General features: G+C 34.6%; 1 protein-coding gene and 1 pseudogene across 1 annotated transcript in view; both read left to right on the forward strand.

Moving 5' to 3' along the window:
* Window positions 1-17,864, forward strand: part of MTMR8 (myotubularin related protein 8) — a 142,740-nt gene that overhangs the window by 87,686 nt on the left and 37,190 nt on the right. The gene's annotated exons all lie outside the window — the stretch shown is intronic.
* LOC112484708 lies at window positions 555-673 on the forward strand (annotated as a pseudogene).

Genomic DNA, 17,864 nt, shown 5'->3' on the forward strand with positions numbered 1-17,864 from the left:
GCACAGCAAAAAAACCATCAACAAGATAAAGAAAGAGCCATCCAAATGGGAAAATATATTTGCAAGTAGTGCCTCCAATAAGGGCTTATATCCAAAATATACAAAGAACTCATACAACTCAATATCCAAATATCCAAAATATACAAAGAACTCATACAACTCAATAACAGCAAAACTCAAACGATCCAATCAAAAAATGGACAGAGGACCTGAACAGACACTTCTCCCTGGAAGACATACAAATGGCCAACAAACATATGAAAAGATGCTCAACATAGCTAGCTATTAAGGAAATGCAAATCAAAACCACAATGAGGTACCATTTCACACCTGTTAGAATTGCTGTAATTAACAGGACAAGTAATAACAAATGTTGGAGAGGATGTGGAGAAAAATGTACCCTCATACACTGCTGGTGGGACTGCAAATTAGTACAGCCAGTATGGAAAACAGAATGGAGTTTCCTCAAAAAAACTAAGAATTGATCTACCATATGATCCAGCAATCCCTCTACTGAGTATTTACCCCAAATACTTTAAAACCCAAATCCAAGAGTCTACGGCCACGCCACCCTAAATGTGCCCGATCTTGTCTGGTCTCGGAAGCTAAGCAGGGTCAGGCCTGGTTAGTACTTTGATGGGAGACCACCTAGGAATACCAGGTGCTGTAGGCATTAAAAAATGAATGAATGAATGAATGAATGAATGAATAAATAAAACCTGTATTCGAAAAGATATTTGCGCACTGATGTTCATAACAGCATTATTCACAGTAGCCAAGACATGGAAACAACCAAAGTGTCCTACGATAGATGATTGGATAAAGAAGTTGTGGTACATATATACAATGGCATATTACTCAGCCATAAGAAGAGATGAAATGTTGCCATTTGCGATAACCTGGATGGACCTCGAGATAATCATACTAAGCGAAATGAGCTAGACAAAAAACGTTGAAAATTACATGATATCACTTATATGTGGGATATAAACCTAAAAGCAACAAATGAACAGGATGAACAAACAGAGACTCATGGACATGGACAATAGACTAGGGGTTTCCAGAGAGTTGGGGGGAGGGGGGAGATAGATGGAATAAAGGGGGTCAAATATGTGGTGACAGGAAGAAATCTAACTATGGGAGGTGAACACAACACACACACACACACACACACACACACACCTACCTTACTGTTAAATAAAAAATAAGGTGGCCAATAAGCACAAGAAAATATGCTTGGCATTACTGATCATTAGGGAAATACAAATCAAAACCACGATACCACTTCACACTCATTAGTATTGCTACTATCAAAAAAAAATGAGATAAAGAATCAGCAAGTATGTGAAGAAATTGGAACCCTGTACATTCCTAGTGGGAATATAAAATGGTACAGTTATTGTTGAAAAACATTTTAGCAGTCCTTCAAAAAATTAAATATAAAATTACCACCTAGATCTAGCAGTCTCACTTCTGAATTTATATCTAAAATAATGCAAAGGAGAATCTCAAAGAAATATTTGTGCACACATGTTAATCACAGCATTATTCATAATAACCAAGACGTGGAAGCAACCCAAATGTCAAAATGTCCATTGACTGATAAATGGATAAAGAAATGGTATAAACAATGCAATGGCACATTACGCAGCCTTAAAAAGGGACCTCTCATCACACGCTACAACTTGGATGAACCTTGAGGACATGTCAAGTGAAATGAGCCAGTTACAAAAGAACCAATTATCAGTCCACTTATACGAAGTATCTAAAGTAGTCAAAATCATAGAAATAGAAAGTAGAAATATAATTGCCAGGGTCTGGGGGCAGGTGAGGAGTGAATTAGTGTATAGAAAGTGTAGAGTTTCAGTGTTGAAAATGTAAGTTCTAGGTATATGCCTCACAATAATGTGAAGATACTTTACTGAACTGTACACTTCAAAATGGTTGAGATGGTAATTTTAATGTTTTTATCACAATAAAAATTATAATGAAACATTTTATCTAAATCTAAAAATGAAATACATAAGTAGAAATATAACAAAATATAAATAGGCCTTGTGTGCCAAAAACTACAAAACAAAGAAATTAAAGAATACCTAAATAGGGAAGCATAAAATATTCATGGATAAGAAGACTTAACATAGTTATAGTTAAGATGTCCATTGTCCTCAAATTGATATACAGGTATAATGAGTTTCTTATCAATATACCGGGAAGATTTTTTGGAGATATCATCAATATTCCAAAATTTATATGGAAAGTCAAAGGAACTAGCATAGATAAAGCACTTTTGACAAAGAACTGTAGATCAATATCTCTCATGAATGTAGATGCAAAAATCTTCAAAACAATATCAAATAAAATTAAAAAGAATTATACATCGTGACTGAGGGGAATTTATTCTAAGCACGGAGGATGGTTCAACATTTGAAAATTTAATCCATCAAAGAAACACTGGAAAAGAAAAATCATATCATCTTATCAATACATGCAGAAAGAGTATTTGAAAATATCCAACACTTATTCATGGTAAAATATCTCAGTAAACTAAGAATAGAGGGGAACTTCCTCAACTTGATAAAGAATATCTACAAAATACCTATGGATAAAATCACATTTAATGGTGAGGACTTCAAAGCCTTTAAGATCAAAGTAAAGATGTCTCCTCTCACCCCTCCTTTTCAACATTATACTAAAGTCCCAGCTAATGTAAAAAGAAAAATAAAAAATAAAGATTATACAGATTGGAAAGGAAGACATAAAACTGTCTTTGCAGATGACTCGATTATATGTAGAAAATCTGAAAGAATGGGCAGAACAACTCCTGGAACTAATAAGCAATTATATCAAGGCTACAGGATGCAAGGTTAATATTACAAAAGTCAATCACTTTCCTATATACCAGCAGTGAACAAGTAGAATTTGAAATTAAAACTAATGCCATTTACATTAGAACCTGAAAAAGTGGAATACATTGTTATAAATGTAACAAAATAGTATAACAGCTACATGGAGAAGCTACAAAATTTGAAGAACTAAATCAGAAGTAAATAAATAGAAAGATATTCCTTGTTCATGGGTAGGATGGCTCACTTTTGTCAAGATGTCAGTTTTTCCCAACTTGATCTGTAGATTCAATGCAGTCTCCATCAAAATCCCAGCAAGTTATTTTGTGGATATCTACAAGCTGATTATAAAATTTTATACAGAGACAAAAGATCCAGAATAGCCAACACAGTACTGAAGGAGAGCAATATTGGAGGACTGACACTACTCAACTTCAAGACTTACTATAAAGTTGCAGTAACCAAGACAGTGTGTTACTAGCAAAAGAATAGACATAGATCAATTGAACAGAATAGAGAGCCCAGAGATAGACCCACATAAATGTAGTCAATTGATCTTTGACAAAGTACCAAAGCGATATGATACAGCACATATAGTCTTCAACAAATGGTGCTGGGACAACTGGACATCCCAATACAAAAATAAATAAATCTGAACATAGACCTTAAACCTTTCATAAAAATTCACTAAAATGGATCACAAACCTAAAGGTAAAATGGAAAGCTATAAAATTCCAGAATATCACACAGGACAAAACCAGATGACCTCGGGTATGGCAATGACTTTTTAGATATAACACCAAAGGTGTGATCTATGAAAGAAATAATTGACAAGCTGGACTTTATTAACATTTAAAACAACAACAACAACAAAAACAACAACGAACTTCTACTTTGCAAAAGACACCATTGAGAATGTGAAGCCAATCTGGGAGAAAGTATTTGCAAAAGACATATGATGAAGGACTATTATCCAAATTATACAAAGAACACTTAAAATTCAACAATAAGAAAACAAACTAATTAAAAAATAGGCCAAAAATTTTAACAGATACTTCACCAAAGAAGATATACATATAACAAATAAGCACATGAAAAGACGGTCCACATTATATATCGGCAGTGAAATCCAAGATAAAATTAGATACCACTATATACCTATTAGAATGTCCAAAATCCTGAACACTGACAACACTAAATGCTGACAAAGATGTGGAACAATAAGAACTCTCATTCATTGCTGGTGGGAATGCAAAAATGGCTCAGCCACTTTTGAAGACAGTTTAGCAGTTTCTAACAAAATTGAATATACTCGTACCATACATTCCAGCAGTTGCACTACTTGGTATTTACACAAAGGAGTAGAAAACATCCACACAAAAATATGCATGCAGATGTTTATAGCAGCTTTGTTCATAGTTGCCAAAACTCAGAGGTAACCAAGATGCCCTTCAGTAGATGAATGGATAAATTATCTATGGTACATTCAGTCAATAGAATATTATTCAGTGCTAAAATGAAATTATCAAGCCATGAAAAGACAGAGAAAAAACTTAAGTGTGTAATACTAAGTGAAAGAAGCCAATCTAAAAATGCTACATACTGTATGATTCCATCTATATGACATTCTGGAAAAGATCACTCTATGGACAGTAGAAAGATTTGTGATTGTCAGGAGTTGGAGGTGGAAGGAGAGATAAATAAGCAAAGCCTAGAGGCTTTTCAGGGGCATGAAAATACTTGATATGTTTGTTTTTTGTTGTTATTGAAGTGTATGCATTCTTTATATATTTTTGGATATCAACCCCTTATCAGAAATGTCATTTGCAAATATCCTCCCATTTGGTTGGTTGCCTTTTTTGTTGTTGTTGATGGTTTCCTTTGCTATGCAGAAGCTTTTTAGTTTTATGTAGTCCCATTTGTTTATTTTTGTTTCTCTTGGCTTTGGAATCAAATCCACAAGTATACCACTAAGACTAATGTCTGGAAGCTTAGTGTCTATATTTTCTTCTATTTATTTTATTGTTTCAGGTCTTATATTCGAGTCTTTAATCCATTTTGAGTTAATTTTTGTGTATTATGTAAAATACTGATATAGTTTCATTATTTTGTTTGTGGCTATCCAGTTTTCCCAATACCATTTATTTACTTAAGAAACTTTCATTTCTAATTGTATATTCTTGGTTCCTTTGTCATAAATTACTTCTCTATATATGTGTGAGTTTATTTCTGGGCTTTCAATTATCTTCCTGTGGTCTGTGTTTTTTTTCTTGTTTGGTTGTTTTGTTGTGGGTTTTTTGTTTGGCTTTATTTATTTTTTATTTTTTTGTCAATACCATAACCATACGGTTTTGATTGCTATAGCTTTGTAGTAAAGTTTGTAATCATGGAGGGTGATACCTCCAGCTTTGTTCTTTCTCCTCAGGATTTCTTTGGCTATTTGGAGTCTTCTGTGGTTCCATACAAATTTTAGGATTCTTTGTTTTGTTTCTGTGAAAACTGTCATTGGGATTTTGATAGGGATTGCTTTGAATCTGTAGATTGTATTAGGTAATATGGACGTTTTAACAATGTTAATTCTTCCAATCCATGAACACAGAATATCTTTAGATTTCTTTGTGTCTTCTTTGGTTTCTTTCATCAGTGTCTTATAGTTTTCAGTGTACAGGTCTTTTACCTTCTTTTTAAAGTTTATTTTTAGCTATTCGTAGTAATTTTTGAAATCAGGGTAAGTCCTCCAACTTTTCTCTTGTATTTCAAAATTGTTTTAGCCATTTGTGGTTCCTTTGGGCTTCATATGAATTATGGGATTCATGTTTTTATTCCTACAAAAAATGTCATTGTGATTTTAACAGAGATTGCATTGGATCTGTAGATCACTTTGGGTAGTATTGACATCTTGACAGTAATAAGTCTTCCAGTCTGTGAACATAGAATCTCTTTCCATTTTATTTCCATCTTCTTTAATTTCTTTCACCAATGATTTTTAGTTGTCAGTCTACAAGTCTTAGACATCCTTGATTAATTTTATTCCTACGTATATTATTTCTTTAGCTCTTATAGATGGAATTATTTTCTTAATTTCCTGTTCAGATTTTTCATTGCTAGTGTATAGAAATGCAAATGCAGCTGATTTTTTCATGTTTGTGTCCTGCAATTTTACTGCATTTTAAATTAGCTTTGACAGGTGTGTGTGTGTGTGTGTGTGTGTGTGTGTGTGTGTGTGTAAACTCTTCAGAGTTTTCTACATATAAGATGATATTATCTGTGAACAAAGATAATTTTGCTCCTTCCTTTCCAGTTTGGATGCCTCTTATTTTTTTTCCCCTTGCTTAATTGCACTGGCTGGACTTCACATAATTTGTTGAATAGTAGTGGCGAGAGTGTACATCCTTTCCTTGTTCTTGATCTCAGGGGGGAAGCTTTTTTTTCTTGTTTTTTTTTTTTTTTTGTCTTACACAAACATTTCATTTTTCTTTATTTCCAGCTTTATTCAAATATAATAAACAATTAGTTGCTCGTATTTACATTGTACAATTCAATGAGTTTTTTTTTTTCTCACTTATAGCTGGGCATACAGTAATATACCAGTTCCAGTTGTATAGCATAGTGATCAGAGAGCCACATAACTCACAAAGTGATCACCCCACTAATTCTAGTACCCCTTTCCCCCTTACATATTTATTACAACATTAGTAACTATCTTCCCCATGCTTCACTTTACATCTCCATGTCTATTCTGCAACTATCCATTTGTACCTCTTAATCCCTTTGCCTTTTTTATGCCGTCCCCCCAACGCCCCTCCCATCTAGTATTCCTCAAAATATTCTCTGTATCTATGAGTTTATTTCTGCTTTTGTTGTTGTTGTTTATTTTCTTCTTTAGATTCCACATGTATGTGAAATCATGCGATTTTTGTCTATCTCTGACTTATTTCATTCAGCTCAATACCCTCTATAAGCCTAGATTTTTTGTTTAACACCTACAGCACCTGGGATTCCCAAAGCTTTTTTAATCTGAAGTGAGTCTCCTGTAGGCAGCATATGTGGGGGTCTTGTTTTCTTATCCATTCAGCCATTCTGTCTTTTGGCTGGAACACTTAATACTTTTCTATTTGAGGTACTTGTTGATAAGAATGTAGTTTATTACCATTCTTTATTCCTGTTTTTGATATATGTATTTTCTTCTTAAAGAAGTCCCTCCACTATTTCCTGTAATACTGGCTTGGTGTTGATAAATTCCGTTAGCTTATTTTTGTCTGGGAAACTCGTTATCTGTCCTTCGACTGTAAATGATAGTTCTACTGGATAAAGTATTCTTGGTTGTAGAACCTGGGTTTTCATCACGTCGAATATTTTGTGCCAAGCCCTTCTGTCTTGCGTGGTTTCTTTTGAGAAATCAGCTGCCAGTTTTATGAATGCTCCCTTGTAGATAATTAACTGCTTTTCTCTTGCTGCTTTTAAGATTCTCCCTTTGTATTTAACTTTTGGCATTTTAATTATGACATGTCTTGGTTAAGGCCTCTTTGGGTGCATTTTTTCCGGGGACTCTCTGAGCATTTTATTTTTTCTTTTTATGTCATTTTATTTTGGGGGGGTGTTGTATGTCGATTTCCTTCACCAGGTGAGGGAAGTTTTCCATCATTATTTCTTCCAGTAGCTCTTCAACATCTGGTTTTCCTTTAGGTCACCATATGACATGGATATTTTTACATTTAATGGTGTTCCATAGGCTCCTTAAATTATTATTATATTTTTGGCTTTTTTCTTGCCATTCTAATTGAGTGTCCTTGGCTTCCCCATCCTTTATATAGGTCATTTGATCCTCTTCTTTATCCACTATGTTGATTCCATCTAACATACTCTTCATCCAGATAACGTGTTCATTTCTGACTGGTTCCCTTTTATAATTTCCATTTCTAATTTTATGTTTTTTATGTCTTTGTTAAAGTTCTCACTTTAAGTAAAATCATCTATACTTCCTCCAAGTTAATTGAGCATCTTTACAACCAGTGTTTTGAAACTCTGCATCTGTTAGATTGCTTGACTCCATCATTTCTGGATCTCTGTTCTGTTCTCTCATATGGTTTCTGCTTCTTTGTCTTCCCATTTTGACTGTCTTTCTGTTTCTATTTCTATGTAACAAGCAAAGCCCCTAAGTCTCCGGGTCTTATTAGTGCAGCTTTGTGTCATAGGTGTCCAGTGGCAAAGTCCTGAGAGGGGTCTAGCTGCAGGCCATGTTGTTTAGCCCCAGCCTGTGCCCCTCCAGGGCTACCTGTTAAGATTCATTAAGCAATCCACAGATGCTGGGCTTATAGTTGCCTCGAGAAACCATACAAGAAACTGAGGCCAGCTGCCACGAGTGTGAGTCTTTGGCACTGCTCATCAAGGAACACCTGACTCGCAGAGGATACACTGGATATGGCTTGGGTAGGGCCACGAGTTGGGGAGGTGGAGTTTCAGGGAATATTCTGGGAAGAGCACCTCTGTTACCCAGTTTGATGATATCTCAGCTATGGCAGTGCTGGGTCTACACACTGGGAAGTGGGGAGCACTCAACAGAGGAACAATGGATACCATGGGCACTTTTGTCCAGGAGAGACCTTAGCCTCCAGCCCTCACTCCAATAACTCAGTGTCCCCCTGTAATTCCCTGGTGCACCCCGTGCAGCTGATCCGGTATTGGTGCTCAGATTGAGCAGGTCCGTCACCACTAAAGTCCACTCATGTACACGGCCCCTTTAAGAGGTGTCTGCAGCTGCCGGCTGCTGCTGCTATGGCCTCTGTACAACTCAGTCACTAGGGACCAGCCAGCCTCTCATCCTCCCCTCATCCTACCTCCTCTTTTTGCAGGGCGATTTCTTATTTCTCTCCCTAGTTGTAAGACTTGTTCATTAGATCCCAGGCGACTTTCCTTGCTCTTTGCTCCTTTTTTCCGTCACAACTTTAATTTGGTCACAAGAGGGATGAACAAAGCCTCTATCATCTATGCCATTTTTAGGGGGGAAGTTTCTTAGTTTTTCCTCACAAATACATTGGTAACTGTGAGTTTTCATATATGGCCTTTGTCATGTTGAAGAATTTTCCTTTTGTTCCTATTGTATTGTTTCTTTTTTCATGAAAGGCTATTGAAATTGTCAAATGCTTTCTTTTGCATCAATTGAGATTATCATTTTTTTTTTGTTACTTTAGTTCTGTTTATGTAATATATTACAATGATCGATTTTTGTATGTTGGATCATCATTTTATTCTGGGCATCACTTGGGTTGTATTCATCATGTATGCTGCTCAGTTTTGTTTCCTTGTATTTTCTTAGGAACATTGCATCAATGTTAATAAGAGATATTGGTCTGTAGTTTAGTGTCTTTGTCTAATTTTGATTTTACGGTAATGCTGGCTTCATTGAATAAGTTAGGAAGTGTTCTCTCCTGTCTTTTGGAACAGTTTGAAAAGGATTGGTTTTAATTCCTTTTAAATGTTTAATAGAAATCACTAGCAAAGCCATCTTGTCCTTGGCTTTTTTGGCTTGGATGTTTTTGATTACTAATTCCATCTCCTTGGTAGATATAGATCTATTCAGGTTTTCTGTTGCTTCATGGGTTAGTTTTAGTAGATTTGTGTTTCTAAGAGTGTGTCCATTTCATTTAGGTTATCAAGTTTATTGGTATACAATTGTTCATAATATTATCTTATAATCCTTTGTATTTCCATAAAATCAGTAGTATTGACAGCACTTTCATTTCTGGTTTTAGTAATGAGTCTTCTTTTGTTTTTTTCTTAGTCTAGCTAAAAGTTTGTCAATTTTGTTAGACCAATTTTTGGTGTTGTTGATTTTCTCTATTGTTTTTGTAGTCTATATTTTATCTCCACTATTTTTTTTAATTTTAAATTTATTGGGGTGACATTGGATAATAGAATTATATAGATTTCAAATGTACAATTCAATAATACATCATATGTATATTGCATTGTGTATTCTGTATCCAAAGTTAAATTTCCTTCCATCATCATATGTTTGAGATAAATGAAAACAAAAGCACAACATTAGGAATGCTGCAAAGGCAATATTAAGAGGGAAATTTTCAGCTGTATATGAATACTTGAAAAAAAAATCTGAAATCAAGAACCTAATTTTACACCTATGGAAGCAGAAAATAACAGCAAACTAAACTCAAAGCTAGCAAAAGGAAGAAATTGATACATAGCAGAAATATTTTTGTTTTCATTCATCTCAAGCTGTTTTCTAATTTCACTTGTGATTTTTTTTCTTTGACCTATTGATTGTTTAAAAGTATGTTGTTTAATTACCACAAATTTGTTAATTTTCCAGTTTTTTCTTATTCTAGTTTCACTCCATTGTCATAAACAATACTTTGTTTGATTTTAATCTTTTTTTGTGTGTGTATTGAGACTTGTTTTGTAGCCTAATATATGGTCTATCCTGGAGAATATTCCACGTGAACTTGAGAAAATTGTGTATTCTGCTGTTTTGGGGTGGAATTTTCTATATGTGTCTACAAGGTCTAATTGATTCTAGGATTGTTCCAGGTTTTTTTTTTTTTTTTCCTCCTTGATATTCTGTCTGGTCATTCTAGCCATTATTGAATGTTAGCCATCTATAGTTTTATAATCTTCAGTTGTATGTTATTTCATAATCCCTAAGTTTGGAGTCAGCAATAAAATATCTTAAAGACCAAGAATCCTGTAAAGAAACACACTAAAATTTCAAAGCCTGTTCACAGCCAATTTGCCCATTTTTATGGGGGAAAGCCAAGAGGATAGATCAGAAAAGAAAAATGTTTTCCTTTCCTAAATTTGTTTGATCTATTTAGTTAGCATAATGATGTTATGGCCCCTTTGATGCATGACCCTGACCATCAGTAAAATTTGGTGTTATCTACTCACATGCAGCAAATGTATTAACAAATGTGCCGACCTCTCTTTCAAGCAGGTAATAAATAATGTAGGACTATGCAGTTATCTGTCACCATAGTCTCAAAAGATTTGCCCCAGAGTTTCAGTCCTGTCATCCATTTGTTAAATTCATGTGGTTAATTCCTTGGACATGGTTATCTGTGTTTCTGTTATTACTGTCTGATATTTCACACTTATATGGCTTGTACTGCTCCCCAAATTATCAATGCCAGGGCAGTCAGTGCCAGGGAGATAAGTAAAATACCTCATTTGTAGCAATTGAGAGTTGCAGCTAGCATTCTTTGTAGGGGAAAGTACTGGGAGTTCCTCAGCTGAGTAAAATCTAGTCGAATTTTGAGAGAAACCCAAATTCAGGAAATATTTTCCAGGTTTGGACAAGGTGAAGCTTGTGATAGGGGAAGCCATTTTCTTCCTTTATATGCCCACCAGGCTCCCTCTACTGTCTATATTGTTTGAGTTCATTCGTAGATAAGTTCGTATTAGCACAATTCATAATTCTAGGTAGTAGTAAGTGCTTACAATGTGTTTTTTTCTTTTTTCTTCTTTCTCGAGATATAATTGACATATTGTGTTAATTTAAGGTGTACAGCAAAGCGATTTTATATATGTATATATTTCAAAATGATTACCATAATATTAATTAACACATCCATCACCTCGCATAGTTACAATTTTCTCTATGCATGGTGAGAACGTTTAAAATCAACTCTGTTAGCAACTTTCAAATATACAATACGATAATATTAACTGTAGTCACTGTGCTGCACATTATATTCTCATCTTATAACTGGAAGCTTGTACCCTTTGACCACCTTCACTCATTTCCCCCCCCCCCACTCCTGTTCTGTTTCAAGGAGTTTGGGTTTTGTTCGGTTGGTTTTGTTCCCTCTAAAATAACTTTGTATAATTTATTTCTAGTCATAGGAGGTACAATTTCTTTCAAACCCCTTTAGACTAACTCTATTGCCATTATTGCTATAGCACAGATGTAGGATTTAAAAGGCCAGGTTTCCATGTAGGCTTTCATTATCCCACTGAAAGAATCTCTGCTGTGTCTTTGCGTACAGCTTTGAGTAAAATAAAAGGTGGATTTTATTGCAGTGAGAATGTCCAACAATCTAATTGAAATGGAAAAGATGGGAGGACTCGGAAGGGAATGAAAATAAATAATATGGGGGGCGGGGCTTCAAGAAGTTCTTTTCAAAATTGAATCCTTAGATACATTCTGAGACACTAGGAATTTTTGTTTTTTTTCCCATTTAAAAAAATTTTGGTAAAATATACATAACATAAAATCTATCATTTTGACCATTTTTAAGTGTACATTTCAGAGGCATTAGTACATTCACATTTTTATGCAACCATCGCCATCATCCATCTCCAGAACTTTGTAAATCTTGCAAAACTGAAACTGTATACCCATTAAACAGTAACTCCCCATTCTCCCCTTCCCTCTGTCTCTGGCAACCACCATTCTAATTTCTGTCTCTATAAATTTGACTACTATAGATACCTTATAATAAGTAGAATCATACAGTATTTGCCCATTTATGACTGGACTATTTAACTCAGCATAATGTCTTCAAGGTTCATTCATGTTGTAGCATGGTTCAATAATTCCTTCCTTTTTAAGGCTAAATATTATTCCATTGTATGTATATATGACATGTTATTTATCACTTTATCCTTCGATGGACACTTAGATTGCTTCCACCTTGGGCTATTGTGAGTAATGGACATGCTTGTACGATATTTGGGTCTTGGCTTTCAATTTTTGGGGGGTGTCTACCCAGAAGTGGAATTGCTGGATCATATAGTAAATCTGTTTTTAATTTTTTGAGGATATGTCGTACTGTTTTTCATAGTGGCTGTACCATTTTACATTCCTACCAACAGTGTACAAGGGGCACAATTTCTCAACTTCCTCACCAACACTTATTTTCAGTTTTTTGTTTATTTGCTTATTTGTTTTATAGTAGCTATCAAAATGTGTGGGAAGGAAGTGATATCTCATTATTCTGATTTTCATTTATTAGCAATATGGAGCATCTTTTTATGTAACTATTAGCCATTTGTATATCTTTTTGGAAAAAAAAATCTATTCAAATCATTTGTCCATTATATATTTTTTTTGAGATATAGTTGACATATAATGTATTAGTTTTAGATGTACGTTTTGGGTTTTTAAAGCCTCCATAGCTAAGTGAGAGCATGCAGTATTTGTCTTTCACAACTTATTTTACTTAGCATAATACACTCAAGGTTCATGTTGTGACAAAGTTCAGGAATTCCTTTTTTAAAAATATATTTCTCAATTATACTTAACATGCAATATTATATTAGTTTTAGGTGTACAACATAGTTATTAGACATTTATACAACTTATAAAGTGATCACTCCAAAAAAATCTAGTACCCATCTGAAACTATTCATAATTATTCCAGTATTAGGGATTTTATTCCCTATGCTGTACTACGACTATTTTTATAACTGGTAATTTGTACTTCTTAATCTGTTTCACCATTTTTGCCCATCTCCCCAAACTCCTCTTGTCTGGCACTTGTCAGTTTGTTCTCTGTATCTATAAATTTTTTCTGTTTTGTTTTTCTTTTAGATTCTATTATGAATGAAATCATATGGTATTTGTCTTTCTCTGTCTCACAGATTTGACTTAGCATAATACCCACTAGATCTATCCCTGTTGAAAATAGTAAGATTTCATTCTTTTTTGTGACTAACTTTTGTGACTTCCATATCTTGGCTCTTGTGAATAATGCTGCAATGGACATATATCTTTTCTTTTGTTTTTTGTTTTGTTTTGTTTTGTTTTGTTTTAGTTTTTATTTCTTTGATTAGAGTTGACATTCAATATTATTTTATATTAGTTTCAGGTGTTAAGCATAGTGGATAGACATTTATATAATTTACAAAGTGATACCCCTAATTAGTCTAGTACTCACCTGGCACTATACATAGTTCTTACAATGTTATTGACTATATTCCTTATGCTATATTTTATATCCCTGTGACTATTTTGTAACTACCAATTTATATTTAATCCCTTTACCATCTTCGTCCAGCCCTCTCAACCCCCATTCCCATCTGGCAATCACCAGTTTGTTCTCCGTATCTATGAGTTTGTTTTTGTTTTTTGGGGTTTTTTGTTCGTTTATTTTGTTCCTTAGATTCCACATATAAGTGTAATCATATGGTATTTGACTTTCTCTGTCTGATTTATTTCACTCAGCACAATACCCTCTCGGTCCATCCATGTTGTTGCAAATGTTAAGATTTTTTTTTTTTATATCTAAGTAATATTTCATTGTATACTGATATCACAATTTCTTTATCTAGTCATCTACTCATGGGCACTTAGGTTGCTTTTATATCATGGCTATTGTAAATAGCACTGCAGTGAAGATGGGGGTGCATATATCTTTTCAAATAGTGTTTTGGTTTTCTTTGAATAAATATGCAGGAGTGGAATTGCTGGGTCATAAGGTAGTTCTAGTTTTAATTTTTTGAGGACCTCCATACTGTTTGCATAATAGTTGCACCAATTTACAGTCCAACCAACAGTGCACTTGGGTTCCCTTTTCTCCATATTCTTGCCATCACTTTTTTTTTTATTATTGATAATAGCCATTCTGACTGGTATGAGGTAATCTCTCATTGTGTTGTTGATTTGCATTTCCTTGATGATTAGTGACGTTGAGCACCTTTTCATATGTCTGTTGGTCATTTGTATGTCCTCTGGAGAAATATCTATTCATGTCCTCTGCACATTTTTAATTGGATTTTTTTTTTTTGATGTTGAGATGTATGACTTCTATATATGTTTTGGATATTAACCCCTTATCAGGTGTATCATTGGCAAATATCTTCTCCCATTTAGTCCTTTGGCTTTTTATTTTGTTAATGGTTTCTTTTGTAGTGCAAAAGCTTTTTAGTTTAATGTAATCCCATTTTTTTTAAGTTTTGCTTTTGTTTCCCTTGCCTGAGGAGACATATCCAAAAATCAAAATACCGCTAAGACCATTGTCAAAGACTTTATTGCCTATGTTTTCTTATAGAAGTTTTATAGTTTCAACTCTTACATTTAAATCTTTAATTTATTTTGAGATTATTACAAAATTAATAATGGGGTGTAAGAAAGTGTTCTAGTTTCATCTTTTGCATATATCTGTCCAGTATTCCAAACATTGTTTATTACTAGACTGTCTTTACCACATTGTGTGTTCTTGCCTCCTTTGTCATAGATTAATTGGCCATGTTGCCATGGGTTTATTTTGTGGGCTCTCTATTCTGTCCTATTGATCTAAGGGTCTGTTTTTATAGCAGTACCATGCTGTTTTGATTACTATAACCTTGTAGTATATTTCGTTATTAAGCAGTGTGGTACCTCCAACTTTATTCTTTGTTAATATTGTTTTGACTATTCCTAGGCTTTTGTGGTTCCATAGAAATTTTAGAAATATTTGTTCTAGTTCTGTGAAAAATACCATTGGTATTTTGATAGGGAATGCATTGAATCTGTACATTGCTTTTGATATTATGGACATTATCATTATGTTAATTCTTCCTATCCTTGAGCAACGTATAGTCCTCTAATTATTTGTGTCTTCAACTTTTTTCTTCAATGACGTATAATTTTCTGAGTACGTCTTTCACCTTCTTAGTGAAATTTATTCCCAGGTGTTGTATAATTTCTGATGCAATTATAAAAATGTTAATTTCTTTTATTGTTTTTAATGAACTCTTGATTCTCTACTCCTGTTACCCAACAAAACAACCATTATAACAATTTTACAATTTATTATATTTTTGTATGCTTGTACACCTCATTTCCACATGCTACACTTTTCCTTTTTCTTTTTTATTCCATAGACATTTTTTAATTGATTAATTTATTTTTATGGTGACATTGGTTGGTGAAATCCAATAAGTTTCAGCTGTACACTTTAACAGTAAGGCATATATGTGTTTACAGTGTGTGCTCACCCCCCCATAGTTAGATTTCTTTCTGTCACCACATAGTTTACCCCCTTTACCCCATCTACTGCCCCCCTCCCCTCTAGTCACCCTCTGTAATGGTGTGAACTTTCCTCTTATTACTGCTTTTGGTGTGTCCCAAATGTTTTGATATGTGTACTATCATTTTCATTTGTTTCCATGTATCTCTTGATTTCTCTTTCTATTTCTTTGGCTCAGTTATTTTTCAGTACCAAGTTGTTTAATCTCCATGTATTTGTGGTTCTTCCTGCTTCCTTTTTGAAGTTCATCTCTAGTTTCAAAGCATTATGATCAGAGGATATGGTTGGTATTATTTCTTCTCTGCATGCCTTATCTCCATTCTCTTTTGCAAACTTGGATCTTTGAATTCTCCCCTTTTCAGTCACTGTTGTCTTGTTTTGTCCCTATGTATGCTGAATGCACATTACTATCTTGCTATAGCAATTCTCTCCTTATTAAGTTTATAATGCCCTGTTCTTAGTAAGGGTTGCACTCCTCTGCTTCTATTTGCCTGATAGTCGCTTTACACCTAATTATGTGTTTGTTTGTTTGTTTGTTTGTCATTTTGTTTTAGGTGAGCTGACCTCTTTCAGTATTTCCTGTAGTGCAGGCCTCATAGTGGAGAATTCTCTCAATTTTTGTATGTCTGGAAAGGTCTTTATTTCTTCTTCATATCTAAAGGAGAGCTTAACTGGATACATTATTCTATGTTGGTAGTTCCTTTCACTTAATATTTTGAATATATGATTCCACTCCTTTCTGGCTTGTAAGGTTTGTGCTGAGAAGTCTGACGATTATCTAATGGGTTTTCCTTTATAAATTACTGATTTCTTCTCCCTGGCTGTCCTCAGAATTCTGTTTTTGTCATTGATTTTTGATAATTTTAATACAGTGTGTCTCAGTGAAGGCCTTTTTTGGGTTGAGATAACTGGGTGTTTTGTTGATTGTTGAATTCCAAGCTCCAGCTCATTCCTTAGCTTTGGGAAATTCTTGTCAACTATTTGTCTGAAAATGCTTTCTAATCCCTGCTGCTTTTCCTCCCCTTCGAGAATGCCTATTTTTCTTATGTTTCCTCTCCTGGTGGTTATCAGCTAATTCTTGTATTTCTCTTTCATTATTTTTCATTCTTTGGTTTTCCTCTTTTTCCTTCTGATTTATTTCTAGATTTCTGTCTTCGATATCACTGATCCTTTCCTCTATTTGGTCGATTGTATTTCCCAATCTTGCTATTTTATTTTTCAACTCTTGCAGTGTGTTTTTAATTTTCAGAAGTTCTATTCGGTTCTTTTTGAGGCCTTCAATCTCCTTGCTAAAGAACTCGGTCTGCTGATCTAGTTGTTTTTTCGGTTCCTGAAATTGTTGCTATGACCCGTTTCAGATCTCACTGAGTTTTTTCAGAAGTACCTTCCCTAATTCTCTGTCATTGAAGTTACATATATCTATGTCTGTAAGCTTATCTTCTGAAGATTTTTCTTTTTCATGGTGTTTAATGAACTATTTCTCCGCCTGGCCATTAATGGAAGTGTATTCTGCCTTTTTTCAGGAAAGAAGATTTATTACATAAAGGTATCTCTTTAGCCCGTTGCGAAGAAGGTGTTTTTTTGTTTGTTTGTTTTGTTTTGTTTCCAGTAAGTGGCTTCTAAGCCTCTTGGATGCCTGCTTTGTATAAAGACTTCATAATGCCTTTTTTTCCCCTTATAGATGTTTAATCCACTCTGCCACTATTAGTCTCAGTCCCTGTCAGTGTTAGAGACAGTTTCAGTAGTGTTTGCTCAGTTTCCCTTTGGGGCACTGTAGTGTTTGGTCTCAGCGGATATGTGGGGAGGTGCCCTCTGATTTAGAGAACGGGGGCTTCCATCAGCCTCGGTTTTGCAACGGCGGCTGGTAAAAATCAACTGTTGTTTCTCTGTCATCCCTGCTTCTCTGCCCTCTGTCCTGATGACTTGGCTCTGCCACCAGCTGTATGGAGTTCACGGCTCTCCCAGGAAGGGCTGTTCAGGGAACTCAGCGCACCTTCTCCCCTCTCATTCCTCCTGCAGGGAGCTCTGGCTGCAAGATGCGGCTTTTGTT

Source organism: Pteropus alecto, unplaced genomic scaffold (genome assembly GCF_000325575.1).
Source record: "Pteropus alecto unplaced genomic scaffold, ASM32557v1 scaffold147, whole genome shotgun sequence".
NCBI lineage: Eukaryota > Metazoa > Chordata > Mammalia > Chiroptera > Pteropodidae > Pteropus > Pteropus alecto.